The sequence below is a fragment of the Sinohyriopsis cumingii genome, chromosome 12, assembly GCF_028554795.1.
Source record: "Sinohyriopsis cumingii isolate HCF-2022 chromosome 12, ASM2855479v2, whole genome shotgun sequence".
In the NCBI taxonomy this organism is placed as follows: domain Eukaryota; kingdom Metazoa; phylum Mollusca; class Bivalvia; order Unionida; family Unionidae; genus Sinohyriopsis; species Sinohyriopsis cumingii.
This window is the reverse complement of record NC_142972.1, coordinates 37,457,988-37,473,357: the sequence shown is the minus strand read 5'-3', so window position 1 is coordinate 37,473,357 and position 15,370 is coordinate 37,457,988. Positions and strand designations below refer to the sequence as shown.

General features: G+C 33.1%; 1 protein-coding gene across 8 annotated transcripts in view; it reads left to right on the top strand.

Annotated features, from left to right (window-relative positions):
* LOC149786272 (suppressor of lurcher protein 1-like) overlaps positions 1-15,370 on the top strand; it is a 533,176-nt gene that overhangs the window by 179,701 nt on the left and 338,105 nt on the right. For 6 of the 8 annotated variants that reach the window (XM_089976657.1, XM_089976656.1, XM_089976652.1 and 3 more), the window contains exon 6: positions 9,960-10,039. The gene's annotated coding sequence lies outside the window, so the exon portion shown is untranslated. Of the gene's footprint in view, positions 1-9,959; positions 10,040-10,115; positions 10,683-15,370 lie in introns of those variants that run through there. The other 2 variants (XM_089976658.1, XM_089976655.1) reach the window with 2 other exon arrangements.

The following is a 15,370-nucleotide window of genomic DNA, read 5'->3' as shown; positions in this document are numbered from 1 at the left end:
ACTGGAATTCATGAGAGGATTAAGAAGGGCTCATTTTGTAAGTAGTAGTACTGAAATTCATGACAGGATCAAGAAGGTCACATTCTGTAACTTCTGAAAATTCATGACATGATCAATAAGGCTCATTTTGTAAGTAGTAGTACTGAAATTCATGAGAGGATTAAGAAGGGCTCATTTTGTAAGTAGTAGTACTGGAATTCATGAGAGGATTAAGAAGGGCTCATTTTGTAAGTAGTAGTACTGAAATTCATGAGAGGATTAAGAAGGGCTCATTTTGTAAGTAGTAGTACTGAAATTCATGACAGGATCAAGAAGGGCTCATTTTGTAAGTACTGAAATTCATGACAGGATCAAGAAGGGCTCATTTCCTAAGTGCTGAAATTCATTGACAGGATCAAGAAGGGCTCATTTTGTAAGTAGTAACTGAAATTCATGACAGGATCTAAAAGGGCTCATTCTGTAGGTACTGAAATTCATGACAGGATCAAGAGGGGTTCATTTCGTATTAGTACTGAAATTCATGACAAGATCTAGAAGGGCTCATTTTGTAAGTAGTAGTGCTGAAATTTATTGACAGGATCAAGAAGGGCTTATTTTGTAAGTACTGAAATTCATGACAGGATCAAGAAGGGCTCATTTCCTAAGTGCTGAAATTCATTGACAGGATCAAGAAGGGCTCATTTCCTAAGTGCTGAAATTCACTGACAGGATCAAGAAGGGCTCATTTCATTAGTGCTGAAATTCCCTGACAGGATCAAGAAGGGCCCTTTATTTTTCAACAGAAGGATCATTGTTCATTGGGTCTTTGGATTCATAGTTTATCACAACCACAAAATCCAGAAAATTGATACTCTACAAAGAATAATGACCAATTCACAGTTTTCACAAATTCAGACAAATTCAGGTCCCAGCTTCATTAATTGGTGTAAATTATTTCCATTAATTTTTGGTTTAGTTCATCTGTCTGTAGGGCCAGGTAAGTCTGATAAATCAGCTCCCAAGCTCATAATGATACTGATGGACAGTTGAATCTGATCTCACCTCTTGATAAAATAATGCAGTTTATGCAGACATCTGTGTCTGCAACACACCAGTCTACATTTTAGGCAATTAATTGTATTTCTTGCAGCTCCCAAGTTAAAGTTAGTTAAAGGGGCCTTTTGGCTATATGTATTGAATATACTCAGATCAAATCCCCTGACAACCTGAAAATCTGTTTGGAATAACAGAACCTACCTCTTGTCACTATTTTGAATTTCATGGCTACATCCAACAGTTCCATCATATGCAGCAGCCAGACAAATGTGACGTTTGCTCATTTGCAAGTTTCAGTTGCTTTGGTCACTTGACCTATCAAATGTTATCTGACATTTTTTTCATTTCGTCTAATCATTTGTGAACTGAACTGAACAAGAAATCCACTATCCTGGGTATTTTCACAGTTTTTGCTGTATGGTGAGATGCATTGCTGCCTGAGTACATGTGAGAGTTTTTGACAAATCCACAAACTCTTGAGTTGAGTCGTATGACCAAAGCAACCAAAGCTTTCAAATGAGCAAATGTTCAAAAGTTGCATATCATTGGTTGTTAAGTCTGATGCACGATGTAGCCAAGAAATTCAAAAGGTGACTGAAGGTGGGGTTGTGTTATTCCATGTGGACCTACAAGCTGTCAAAGATGGGATTTAATCAGAAAATATTATATGCATATCACTGAAAGGTCTGTTTGCTCGAGTCAGTGGTAAGTGTGTTGCATTCACAAGTGAAAAAGTGTGAATTGTATAACCAGATCAAACCAGGTCAGCTAAAATGGTATGTTCCTGTGCATGGCACTTCATTCCAATTGCTTTGACACTTATAAAATGATTTGAATATCTATCTGTGCCATAAAATACCAGACCAAACACTAAACCAAATCAGATTGGCTCAGTTTATGACCACTCCTGAGACTGAATTGGTGGGTCAATGTTGCTCAAAGCTGGTAAAAATATAAGGTTATATTTTCAAAATGAGTAAAAATATGTATGCATATTAATGAGATGATCTTGCATTTGAGTTGTTGTCAGCTTCTTAACATTTAAACAACCTTATTTTTCTGATCAAATTTGGTAAATTTGGTACATTAACTAAATTCCCAAAACTCTTACAGAGGTTATTATAGTTGGCTTGAAGATCTTTCAGATTTTGCAAATGATGCTGATTTTCCACATAGATATATATAATGGTATATTGAGGCCCCAGGTGGTTTGCAGATCATTGACATCTCACCTTTGCTCAAACGGATTGAGTCTCGGGCTTGGCCAAAGTGGGTCTGTAAGAAAGTTTGCCAATAGCTACGCAGGGGTCAGTGTTCATTGTTGGGGTCTTCCCAGGTTCTTCCTCCGCCAAATATACTAGCTGCCATGTGTTGCCTAGCATGTCCTGAAAAATGACGTTAAACATAATCACTTGACATAATAAATGTGTTGACATACCCATTACACACTGCAGAATTCTTGGCCACCTATGATAGCAGGTGGGTGCCAGCTTGGTAAGTTATGTCAGGCCAACTTGAACCTTATTTAATTTTTTTATATTTATCTGTGTGCTAATTACTGTTCTTATGTTTTATTGCACAAATTTATCAAATACCAGTAACACAGATTTCCATAAAACAATGTGAGGCAGCTAGAGTAAAAGTGTGATAAAATGAAAACCTTAGTTTGCCAGCAGAGATATTTTTTCTATCAATTATTAATTGAACCAGCCTGATACCATGCTCTGTAAAGTCTATGAAAGAACCAGCATTTGACTTTATAATTTGGGAAAGAAAAATCAATGTTGGGAGTGGTTCCTGATTCTTCAGGGGAATATAATGCAGTTGATGAGTTGAGAGGGCAAAAATAAAGGTTAATGAAATTTTAAATCTCTTAAGAGGACTTTTTAGGCAGTGAACATTTCAATTTTTGATGGCATTTAAGAAGCCAAAATGAGAATGTTGTTAGAGTTGCTGTGTTTTTATGTCAAGATTACTTTGTTGAATGCTTGTTGTAGCAATAACTTGACATATCTTGCATGCCTGTATGTCTGTATATCAAAACACACCCTAGGTCAAGGTTGGTGTTAATTTATATTAGATGAAATTTAATATTGAATTTATTTAACTTTCTGGCAAAATATAAAAAGGGGGAGGGGCTGGAGAAACTGGCATCTCATTAACCCTGAAAAGTACTGAAATTAACCATGACAGTTATTTACAGATGAGTTTCATAAGCTACTTCTTACAGGAATTTGAAGGTTTCTTATGGTTACTCCTTGTTTCAGAAAAATATATAGCATAGCAAACATGATGTAGGTTGGCAACAACACAATTCTAAAGTTTTTGTGTCTGTCCATGTGAAAGTTTCGTGCAAGTCCATAATTTAAATGAGTAAGACACTGTTGTACAGAATGATTGTTTTAAGTTAAGGTTTCCAAATTTATGTGTATTTAGTATGAAATACGCATCTTGAAACACTGATAAGTTTGCAAATAAGATATATTCTCTGCTAAATCAATAGTTATTAGTAAGCACAACCAATTCCCTATACACTCCTTCCCTCACTTTGTGAACATTTGATAGACTGATAGCTAATTCTAACAGTAATGACAGAAAGACTTCTATGCTGAAATGCCCATTTTCGACCCTATTCATGTGCATTTGCAAGTAAGATTGTGTGATATTGAAAAAGTGGTTATAAGAAGCACAAATTTAATGGAAGAAATTTCTCGGAGAAAGGATTAATGGGTCATTATAAACTAACGTATATACTTGCTTGTAAGTCAAATCCAACTGCAAACTTCTTAGTCCCAGATATACCATTGCACAATGTGCTGGCAGATCATGGTCTCTGTAGGTTGTTTGTAGTAATCAATAGAACAAACAACATAGACCCTGATCTGTCAATGGCAGATCAAGGTCTATATTGTTGAAGTTTGACCAGGCTCATACATGAGTACCCATAGTATACAAGAAGTAAACATTACTAAAGTGAACTTAAACTTCCCATATCACCATGACATTTCTGTAGATAAAAGGAAATGAACATTAAAAATCTGTACTCATAGTGTCACTCTATGCAAAAACATTAATGAAGAAATGTTGGGATTAGTTGTGGCAGTATTAAAATGTCAGCATATCATGACAGTATTAAAATGTCAACATATCACAGTAGTGTTAAAATGTCAGCATATCATAGTAGTATTAAAATGTCAACATATCATAGGTATTAAAATGTCAACATATCATGACAGTATTAAAAGGTCAACATATCATAGTATTAAAATGTCAACATATCATGACAGTACTAAAATGTCAACATATCATGACAGTACTAAAATGTCAACATATCATGACAGTATTAAATTGTCAACATATCATAGTATTAAAATGTCAACATATGACAGTACTAAAATGTCAACATATCATGACAGTACTAAAATGTCAACATATCATGACAGTATTAAAATGTCAACATATCATAGTAGTATTAAAATGTCAACATATCATAGTAGTATTAAAATGTCATCATATCATGGCAGTATTAAAACATCAACATATCACAAGCTAATAGTTGCCTTCCATTACTGTGAATTTCATTAGGCTCTTTTTAAGTGGAGAATCACATACAAAACACAAAATTTTATCTCATGAAATGTGTTAAGAACAGGGCTTGGAAATGCTTTTTTTCCCCTACCCCAGATTTTCATTCAGTGTAAAATGCAGCATAGTTCACTTTTGTTTTGATACTTTAATGTCAACTTTGCTATGAATAATGGCTTTAAGTTTCTCTTTGCTGGACATCCAATCACTTTTCTTATGAAGATGTAAAGTTCTGTGCAGTATAAATTACTATTACCAGTGTGATGAAAGAACAATTAGATGGTTTACTTCGTACTTAAATGAGAGAACACAACATGTTTACATAAATAATGTTCTGTCTGAACCTGAAACAATTAGATATGGAGTACCACAAGGCTCAATTCTAGGTCCACTACTATTCATTTTATTTATTAATGACCTACCACTTTTACTAAGAGACTCAATATCATCTACAGATCTCTATGCAGATGACACAACATTGTCAGACATCCAAAACACAAAGCATGAGCTCGAAATTTCTTTACAGAATGCACTAAACAAACTGGAAAACTGGTGCACATGTAATGGCATGGTGGTAAATACTGGTAAAACTAAAATATTCTTATCTCAACACGGCAAAGAAGGACAAATCTTGATAGTGATGAATTATGTCTGACATGGAAGGATACAAATCTGCAAATAGTCTGTCATGATAGGCTACTTGGTGTTCTGGTAGATAATAACCTATCATGGACTGAATATATCAAACATACCAGTAAAAAAGTCAATTCAAGTTTATGGCTTCTCAGTAGGATAAGACATTTTCTCCCTGAAAGGCACAGGAAACTATTTTATAACAGTTACATACAACCCTATTTGGACTACTGTAGTACAGTATGGGGTAATTCAAATGATAAAAACATAGCAAAGCTGGCACATCTTCAAAAAAGAGCATTTGGGCTAATATCAATCCAGAAAGAAAGCAAGGAAAGTTTAGCTGGTAGGTTAAAAATATTACCTATTAAAGACCGAATCTGTTTGAGAAAAGCCAAATTAATGTACAGGATATCTCAGAATAGTGCTCCTGAATATTTACAATCACTATTCCAGTATAGGCTACCTGGTAATACTCCCCACCTGCGATCCATGTCTACCAAACAGTATAAAATTCCCAAACCAAATAAGGAGTTATTTAAAAAAAGTTTCCAATACTCTGGAACTCTGCTCTGGAATAGTATTCCAGCTGAGATTAGAAATGCCCACTCTATTTCCTTCTTCCAAACCCAATATATCCAGTGGCTTCAGAGATGCAGCTTAAATAAATGAATTCCTTTGTATGAGGGCCTCAAGGTAGATTAGTTTTTAGCTAATTGTGTTACCCTCTTTAAATAAGGTCATTATTATTATTATTATTATTATTATTATTATTACTATGCTATGTTTCTTTGTGATTGTGAATGTTTCATGGATTGTAATTACTTTAAAAGTCAAGAAAATTCATTACCATTACACTATTTTCTGTGACAATTGATAGGCATTTTTATGTTCAGATTTTTAAATAGCTTAAATGCACTTTTTAACCTGAATTATCTTCATTTTATTATTGAAAATGCATTCTTAAATACCAAATTCATTTATTTTCACTAGTTTGCAATATAAATTGCTGATAAAATAAAATATAAATTCATTTTTGTTTTTCCTCCTGTATAATACTTTGCTGTTTTTACTCTATTGTTTTTTCATTATGCATGCTCAAAGTATAATAGAATAGCAATAATAATAATAAAAGTGATAATAATAATAAGAACAATAATAATAGTGGGTGTGATTTGGATATTTAACGTAGCTTTAACAGTTTTTCAGTCATATTACTCTGATGTCTGCAGTGTGGCAGTTCATAGTGATATCTAGCACTTGGGCATCATGCCACAGACCTGTAGCATTATGTCCCACCCATTCACATTATCCTGAAACCAGTCTGACCAGTCCTAACACTAACCTCTTGATGCTGAGTGTCAAGCAAGGAAGCTGCTAGTTTTTTTACAAGTCTTTTTTATGACTTAGCAGTGGTTTTAGCCTGCGAATAAGAAAAAAAAAATGTCAATGATAATAATGCCTTTATTGAATGAGGGTGGCACAATTAGTTGCATTGAACTAACCCATGTTGTGGGCCTCTGTTATATACATATTTACATATATCGTGCATAAGTTACATACACAATGAGAAAAAAAAGAACAAAACTACACAAATTAAAAAAATTGATAATGATCTACTACAGTTTTATATGGATATAATAAACAGAACATTTTGCAAGAATATGGTCCAACTATGTAATTTTTTCCAATAGTGGTCCAAAATTGAGAGTAAAAAATTCCCTTGGTGTCAGAACTGGTGGTCAAATTAAAAATTTGGAGATCTCTGATACATAATTGTGGGTAAAGGAAAAGACTGTATATACAGTACAAAATAGCAAGACAACAAAGTGGAACGTTGAGAATTTACACTGTAAGTTGTAATGTATTTGTAAATATCTGTCAAATCAGACAGATTCCATTTCATATCCATTGAATTAGATTATATTTAAATGCATTTATATTCATATTTACTCAAATTTAATTTGGTATTCTTTTTAAAATTAGTGACCACAAATATTGAAAACATTTCTTAAAGATATTATTTGGGTTTTGGCGTGGAAAGGTGGTTAGCTAAAATTGATCTAATTTGGGAGTGTTGCCTTGTTTTCTTGCATGAATTAGTTCTTTGAGATGATAATAGGGCCATATTGTTTGAAACTTGGTGCACAAGTTTAACCTTTCTCCAAAATATTCATTCACCTAGTGTTGACATTTTAATATCATTCATGCATTTGGATGTTCTCAGCATTATCTGTTATGGTCCTGTCCAATCTGTCTGCTCCTCTCTCCATTTTGCCAGATTTCTTTTCTGTTATAGCACACACTGTGAACCATGATCAGAGAGAAATCCTAGGTGATGTATGTTGCACACCACGATTCACACAGTGTGCATGTATTCTGGTGTGTAGATGGGTTACACACGAATATTAGGTTACAACTCAGATGAATATTCTGTGAAATTAAAGTTATGCACCATAAATTTGTTACACAGTATGGATGTTTATGATCACGCACCATGACAACTAGGTCAAACACTGGATGTATCATAGTGCAAATGTACATTACATATCATAACTAGGTCATACTAACTATTTTTTTTCAAAACTTCACATGAACACCACAAATGCATGCAAATATATATTTGCGACCAACGGGGTCCATAAACTTTGACAGCAACAATAGTGTGAAGTCGTCAAAAATGTATGCAAGATTCCAAAAATTTAATTTCCATTTAATTGGAATTAGATTACCATTTTCAGTGCAGCTTGGTAGAGGATGATGGTGGATGACTATGAAAAGAGGATTGATGTTAAATAATTGATAACTGATGAATATTCAAATGTTATCCACATACATCCGACGAATAATGAAATACGAAGTCTGGAAGTTGGTTCTTCTGCATCTGATATTTCTTGTTCTTATTTCTCCACATCAAAACTAACATAGGCAATACTTTTTGCATTGAAACTGCATCTCCAAGTTGAAAGTAAACACATCTGAGTGCCAGGAGTATTGAATTGCATTAATTCCCAAAATTTACAATACCACTTTACTGCAAGATAATGGTTCTGCATGATTATGAGTTTCTGAAGTTAACTGATCTGCTTCTGCCTTGATAAGCAAATTAAAAATCGTTAAAATGTCTTGTTATAGTGGTTGACATGAATTTCTGGGATGAATTCAGTAATTATTGCCGCAGTGACTGGGAAAACAAAATTATGGGTTCCCTACCTCAATAGCTGGCAACTAGTCCATAACATTAGATTCCATAACTGAATAACTTATAACCAGTCCAAACAATTTTTATAATGGGACAAATTTAAGACTTAATTTTTCTGATTGTGGCACCAAAGCCTAAGGCCTAAAAGAGAGAGAGAGAGAGAGAGAATTGAATTTAAAATTTGTTACCAATTTATCTAAATATAATTGTTGTTTTATAAGTTTGTAGATAAGCCAAACAGAAATAATTCTGAAATTGTTTATCAAGTATCATTTGATATTAGGCATTTGAACTTAAAATTTGTGGCTAAAAGCACCACATTGATTATTGTTGATTGAGAAAACAAAAATGACTGCTTGAAGTATATATGACCTTTTGACACTATGTTCCATTTAATTGTTAGTGCATCATCTTTGTTAAAATGAATGATTACATTTTGAAAATTCAATATTTACTTCAAATGCACTGCTGAAAATGAAAATTGAACAAAAATGACAACAAATTGAATTTGTACAAGTTATTTAGGCTGAAATGTTCTGTTGGCTGGGAATTAAGACAAACATGCAGCACAAAGAATAATTACAGCTGACTGTCAAGTTGGTCAGCAGTCCACCAATATCACAGAAAAGAAGTAGTTGATGGACAATTGTTGAATGGTCAGTAGGTTTGGAGTCGAAATTATTTTAGATTGACCACCAAAATCTGTGTAAATATTCATTTTGCTACAGCGAATTTCTGACTACCTCACTTGTTTAATAGATTCCTTGAAACATGGAATTAAATGTACAGTGGAAGACTACTATCATGTGGTACTTGGAGTCCATAACTGTTGACCATGTTAGGTACCAGTTTATGGAGAATGATGGCACAAAATTCATTGATGCACATTGGAGTTGGGAGAAGGGTGAATAAACTGAATGCCAGTTGAACTTAGTAATACAGCCGTCCCTCATTATAATGTGATGATGTATTTCAATACATTTGGATGCTTTGACCAACATCACACCAGTGTATAACAACATTGTTTGATAGAAAACTGATGCTTATTGTCAGATCTATATTATAATTATGCTATTTGGCCAATTTAATATAACAATCAGTTTAAGATGTCCTCTTGCTTCATGTAAATCAATCATTGCTGTGTAAGAACATAAGTAATGTTAGCAACCTTTAGGTTTTGAAATTCATTTCATATTTTTATCTGTCAGCTTGGCTTATGTTTTAAGTAGTGTCTGAAAGTAAGGGACATTTAAGACAAATGAATGTGGGGGGGTCATATTATGATAATATTGTATCAAAATTTGTATTAGAAGGAAGCACATTATATATATAGCAGGATTCCTCTGTATTTTAAGACTGATTGTTATTACTTGAAGATGCATGAATGTTTCCAATACATATTAAATTCAGCCACGTCCTGAATGCTGCATACAGTTCAGTTCTTGGAAAGGGGATTGATGCTAGTGAAACTGGTGAAATGAATTCAAATTTCTTTCAATTTCAGGAGCTCTTTGCCGAGGCCATGTGCAAGTGTCTGCCAACTTTCATGAGGAGATTACGAACTAGACAGTGATAATTCCAGAGGTAGGAAGAATTCATTGATTTTTCATGACAGACTGGTAGCTGCAATACCATAGCTAGGTTCTTCAGCAGTCACTTTGATTGGTATGACTGCTGACTCTAATTCATAGCTAGAATGGTAGCTAGTATCTCACCATAATTCAAGATAGACTGGTAGCTAGTACATCATTGTTACCAGTCATGCAGTAAACTTACTTTATTGTTGTTTAATATTCAAGGAGTGATTAAAGCAGGATTTCGATTTCAATCCATGCTACTGTTCTTTTTTCTTTTTCTTTCTTGAGCTGCGTGTGTTGGATCCCAATATTCTTTTTTCCAGACTTCTAAGACATTGTAAATCTGTTTAATTAGAAAGAACTGAAAAATGTTAAAGTTCAATTATACTTGGGTGAATTTTATCAATGGAATTTATCATATTTTTTAAAACATTTTTACTGAGGGTTGTGATTTTCCATGTTCCTAAGGAAGAAAGAGTAAACATTAAAATATTGTTTGATATGAGCACAAATTTTGGTGGATATTTGAAGCGAACTTGAGATGAATATACAGCAGCATCCTGGTGGATTTATAATCTAACATTCATTTGAAACCTTATGGTGGTTCCTAAAATTGGATTACTCGTTTATGATCTTATGAAATTCAGAAGGTAAGTGAAACTATCATTTTAACTTTCTTTTTCATGCATGACATGAAAAAATTAATCTCTCTTGCACAGTTACAGGCATTTTCAAACAATTTAATGAATCCAGTGATCAGCAACTTTGGTGGCATTGAAATTAAGCATCCACATTTTTGTGCAGAAATAATTCATTATGTCATGGGTTTCTTTTTATCACCTGGTCTTTTATGGTACATCAGCACATGAGCATATCTTTTGAAGGCAGTTTAGTTGTGCCATTAAAATAATGTGAATAATTTATGATTTATTTTGGGTATCTCTCACTGTGGATGCTTGCTGTTGTGATATGTTACTGCAGTATACTTAACAATTAACAGATGAGGTATTTGGAAGTGAACTGTCTCATTAGATCATTAATTTGAGGTTATATTGACTCGGCAGTTTTTGTTATAGAAGAACTGCAGCATTGAGCATGTTTTGAAAATGTGAGAGATCAGAGTAAATATGCGAGTAATTTTTGAAGGGCCTAAATTTCATATGGATATTTAACGCTGAAGGTCACATCTAATTATCAAGTACAAAATCAGACTGGATGTGGAATATAAATTGTATACACTGGATTCAACTTTTTGCTGAAAAGTTCACAAAAGGAGCTTTAATATAATTTCATTCATCATCACCATGTTTTTAAATAATAATTATATAAATAGTATTAACAATAATAATAATAATGATAATAATACACTTGTGAAACACAAAACAAAATCAAATCCAACTGCACACACTGTTTCACGCAAGCAATGTCCAAGAATCTATTGTATAAATTTTAACCCATTGAGCAATATGTCCCAGAATCTATTTTATAGATTTTAACCAATCGAGCAATATGTCCCAGAATCTATTTTAAAAATTTTAACCAACTGAGTAATGTCCCAAAATCTATTGTATAAATTTTAACCAACTGAGCAATGTCTCAGAATCTATTGTATAAATTTTAACCAATTGAGCAATGTCCCAAAATCTATTGTATAAATTTTAACCAATTGAGCAATGTCCCAAAATCTGTTGTATAAATTTTAAACAATTGAGCAATGTCCCAAAATCTTGTATAAATTTTAACCAATTGAGCAATGTCCCATAATCTATTGTATAAATTTTAAACAATTGAGCAATGTCCCAAAATCTATTGTATACATTTTAAACAATTGAGCAATGTCCCAAAATCTATTATATAAATTTTAACCAAATAAGCAATGTCCAAAAATCTATTGTATAAATTTTAACCAAATGAGCAATATGTCCCAAAATCTACTGTATAAATTTTAACCAGTTGAGCAATGTCTAACCCACATGGGCCTCTTCTTTCCTTGTAGGATGCCTGGATTGCAATGGGGACAGGTTCATCCATATCCCCAAATTTCCTCTTGGGATAAAATATTATTTCATTTATTAGCACAGAAATAATTGATGACTGAATGTTATTTTATTTTGTACAGTTCATTGAATAAATTTGCAAGGGTATTAGATATTTACCTTTTACAATTTTAATTCATCTAACCATAAAGTTTGAAATCATTAGAAAGTGGTGTGCTCTCTTTTAAGTATGCTGAAATTTAAAAACAATGCAGTGGCCAAATTTATTTGTTTAAAAATTAGTGTAAGAAACTCAGATGCTGTATGGGAACACCTGACATGAATAAAAAGGGGAGAAAATTTATTTGCTTGGGTGCATTTTACAGTGTCATTTCATTCAATGAAACTGCAAGGGAGGAACAGTTTGTATTGAATAACAGCTAGAGCATGATTAGATTATACAAAGTAAGTCAGTAACATCCGGACAGATTCAGAGTAAAATATGGGCTGATTTGGAGTAAAATGTGGACAAATGTGGAACAAAATATGGACCAATTTGGAGTAAAATGTGGACAAATTTGGAGTAAAATATGGTTAAATTTGCAATAAAATATGGACTGATTTGGAGTAAAATTTGGGCTGATTTTGTAGTAAAATATGGACAGATTTGAAGTAAAATATGACAATTTGGAGTAAAATATGGACCAATTTGGAATAAAATGTGGACAAGTTTCAAGTAAATATGGGCTAATTTGGAGTAAATATGGGCTGATTTTGTGGTAAAATATGGACTGATTTGGAGTAAAATTTGGACAATTTGTAGTATAATATGGACTGATTTGAAGTAAAATTTGGACAATTTGGAGTAAAATATGGACAAATTTGGAATAAAATATGGACTGATTTGGAGTAAAATATGAGCTGATTTGGAGTAGAATGTGGACAAATTTGGAGCAAAATATGTACCAATTTGGCGTAAAATGTGGACCAATTTGGAGTAAAATATGGACTGATTTGGAGTAAAATATGGTCAGATTTACAGTAAAATATGGACTGATTTGGAGTAAAATATGGGCTGATTTTGTGGTAAAATATGGACTGATTTGGAGTAAAATTTTGACAATTTGGAGTGCAATATGGACTGATTTGGAGTAAAATATGGACTGATTTGGAGTAAGATATGGGCTGATTTGGGGTAAAATATGGATTGATTTTGGAGTAAAATATGGACTGATTTGTAGTGAATTATGGACAGATTTGTAGTAGAATCAATACTGATTTTGTAGTAAAATATGGATCGAGTTGTAGTCAAATATGGACAGATTTGTTCACTTGCATAGTTAGCCTATCACATAAATCATCCGATAGTGGGACTAACTGCTCCTTTTGGAAACATTTATGTGGGTTGAATGCTCATACTTCTGCTGTTGAACAAAGAGAGTACTGTTTTCTTGCAAGATAGAATCTAGATAAATGGAGGTGAATTTTAGACATAAATCATGTCCTGTAGGGTAACTTTATCCGACATTATCTTTCAGTAATCAATAATAGAGATACAAGAATGATATTGATAGCAGATCTAATTTAACTTGTGTCTTTCTTTCTCAGATCTTATAGGATTTAAAATCTAATCATGTTACAAAAATGTTTTGCTTTTTTTTAAAGTCTAAGACTTATGGAAAGAGGGAAACAGTTTAAATTCATTTGGTCATGATGCATGTTGGGAAGGATCTTGTAAATTAGCAATTGAAAATAAACTATTCAGAACTTTCATAGCCCAACATTGGACACTGAGGTGTTACAAAAAAAATGATTGTTTTCCTGATTATCAGCAGCATTATAACTTATTGATAATAGACAAAGTAAATCATGGTCCATGACACAATCACACAAAGTGCCTGTATTCTGTCTGAAATTGCTATTCTTGCCCCGTTTTGTTGTTGTTCAAGCAGTTGCTTTGCACATTTGAAATAATCCTAGGTTTGAATCTCTATGATGTCATTAGTCATGTCTTGTAGTCGCTGCACATTCATGGGTTATATTCATTTCCATAGTTACTGAAGTTTTTTCATACTGAGAGATTTTGCCATACCCGAACTAGAGTATACTTATCAAGTTTGAAATCTAAGTATTTTGCCCCCCCCCCCCGTTACTTCAGATTTCTGTCAAATGTGGCTTCAGAAATGCATATGCAATATTTTTGTTTCCTTGGTATGGCCACATCATGCATATTACACAGTATCTTATAATTAAAATAAACTTTTAAAATGTTAAAAGATGTGCCACCTTAGCTAGGTACTATTGTAGGAAGGGTGATAATGCGATGTGCACTTTTATATTAAAAACCTCACCCAGAAAATCAACCATATTCACAAGATTAAGTCATGCATTCTGTTGATAAAACTCGGTTAATTTTTTTCATTAACCCCCCCCCCCCCCGTAGTCCAAAATTTTCCCCTTTTTGCTAAAAGTGGAGGTTGTGGTTAACTTGTTAAATTTTCATTTCCAGATTAAAGTTTTCTTTGAACTGTAAGTTAATGTTTTTGCCATAAGAAACTAATGTCTTTATATTTCAACATTGAAGAATCTAATGGAGATTTAAGATTGAACATGAGTCGTCATAAATTGTCATGTGCTTAATTTGAAATCCAATAAGTTAAATTAAGAGTTGCACATGCTGTTGTCATTATTATTACATTATTTGAATTGCAAGATTGTCTCTCAGTTTCTCCTGAAAATTGATTTTCAATGAAGTTGTAGAGAAATATATCATTTGATAAAGGAAAGTGGCTATTCCAATTTAGTTTGCAAAAACAGACTTTATCATTTTCCAAGAGACTCGTTTAAGGGAAATCTCAAAGAAAATTGAGAATTGAAGTAAGAATTAATTTCGTGGAGTTATGCTGAGAATGAACAATGTTATCATTTTTTGTCATGATGGGTAATTCAAATTAAAAAAAAAATTTATAGCAATTTTCAAAACAGTTGGTTAGTGGGAAAGTGAATGGCAGCAGTTATAAAACAGCACTCATAATGTTTTAACCCAGGCAGTGCATGGTTGTATTAATATGACCTTGTTACCTATGCCGATTTGCTTCTAACTGCTGTATCTGTGCATGCCAAGTAATCTTTCAGAGCAATGCTGACTTTTTTTTCCAAATCCATAGAACTACTACAAAACCAGTATCATATATACTTTATTATAAGACAAGTTCAGCTGCAAGCTGCTCAGACCCTAATCTGCCATTGCATAGTGTGCCAGCAGATCTGAGTCTGTGCAGTTTGTCAGGAGCAATAGGTGGAACAAACAACATAGACCCTGCTATGCAGGTGAATTATGCTATGGCTTATTAGGATCTATG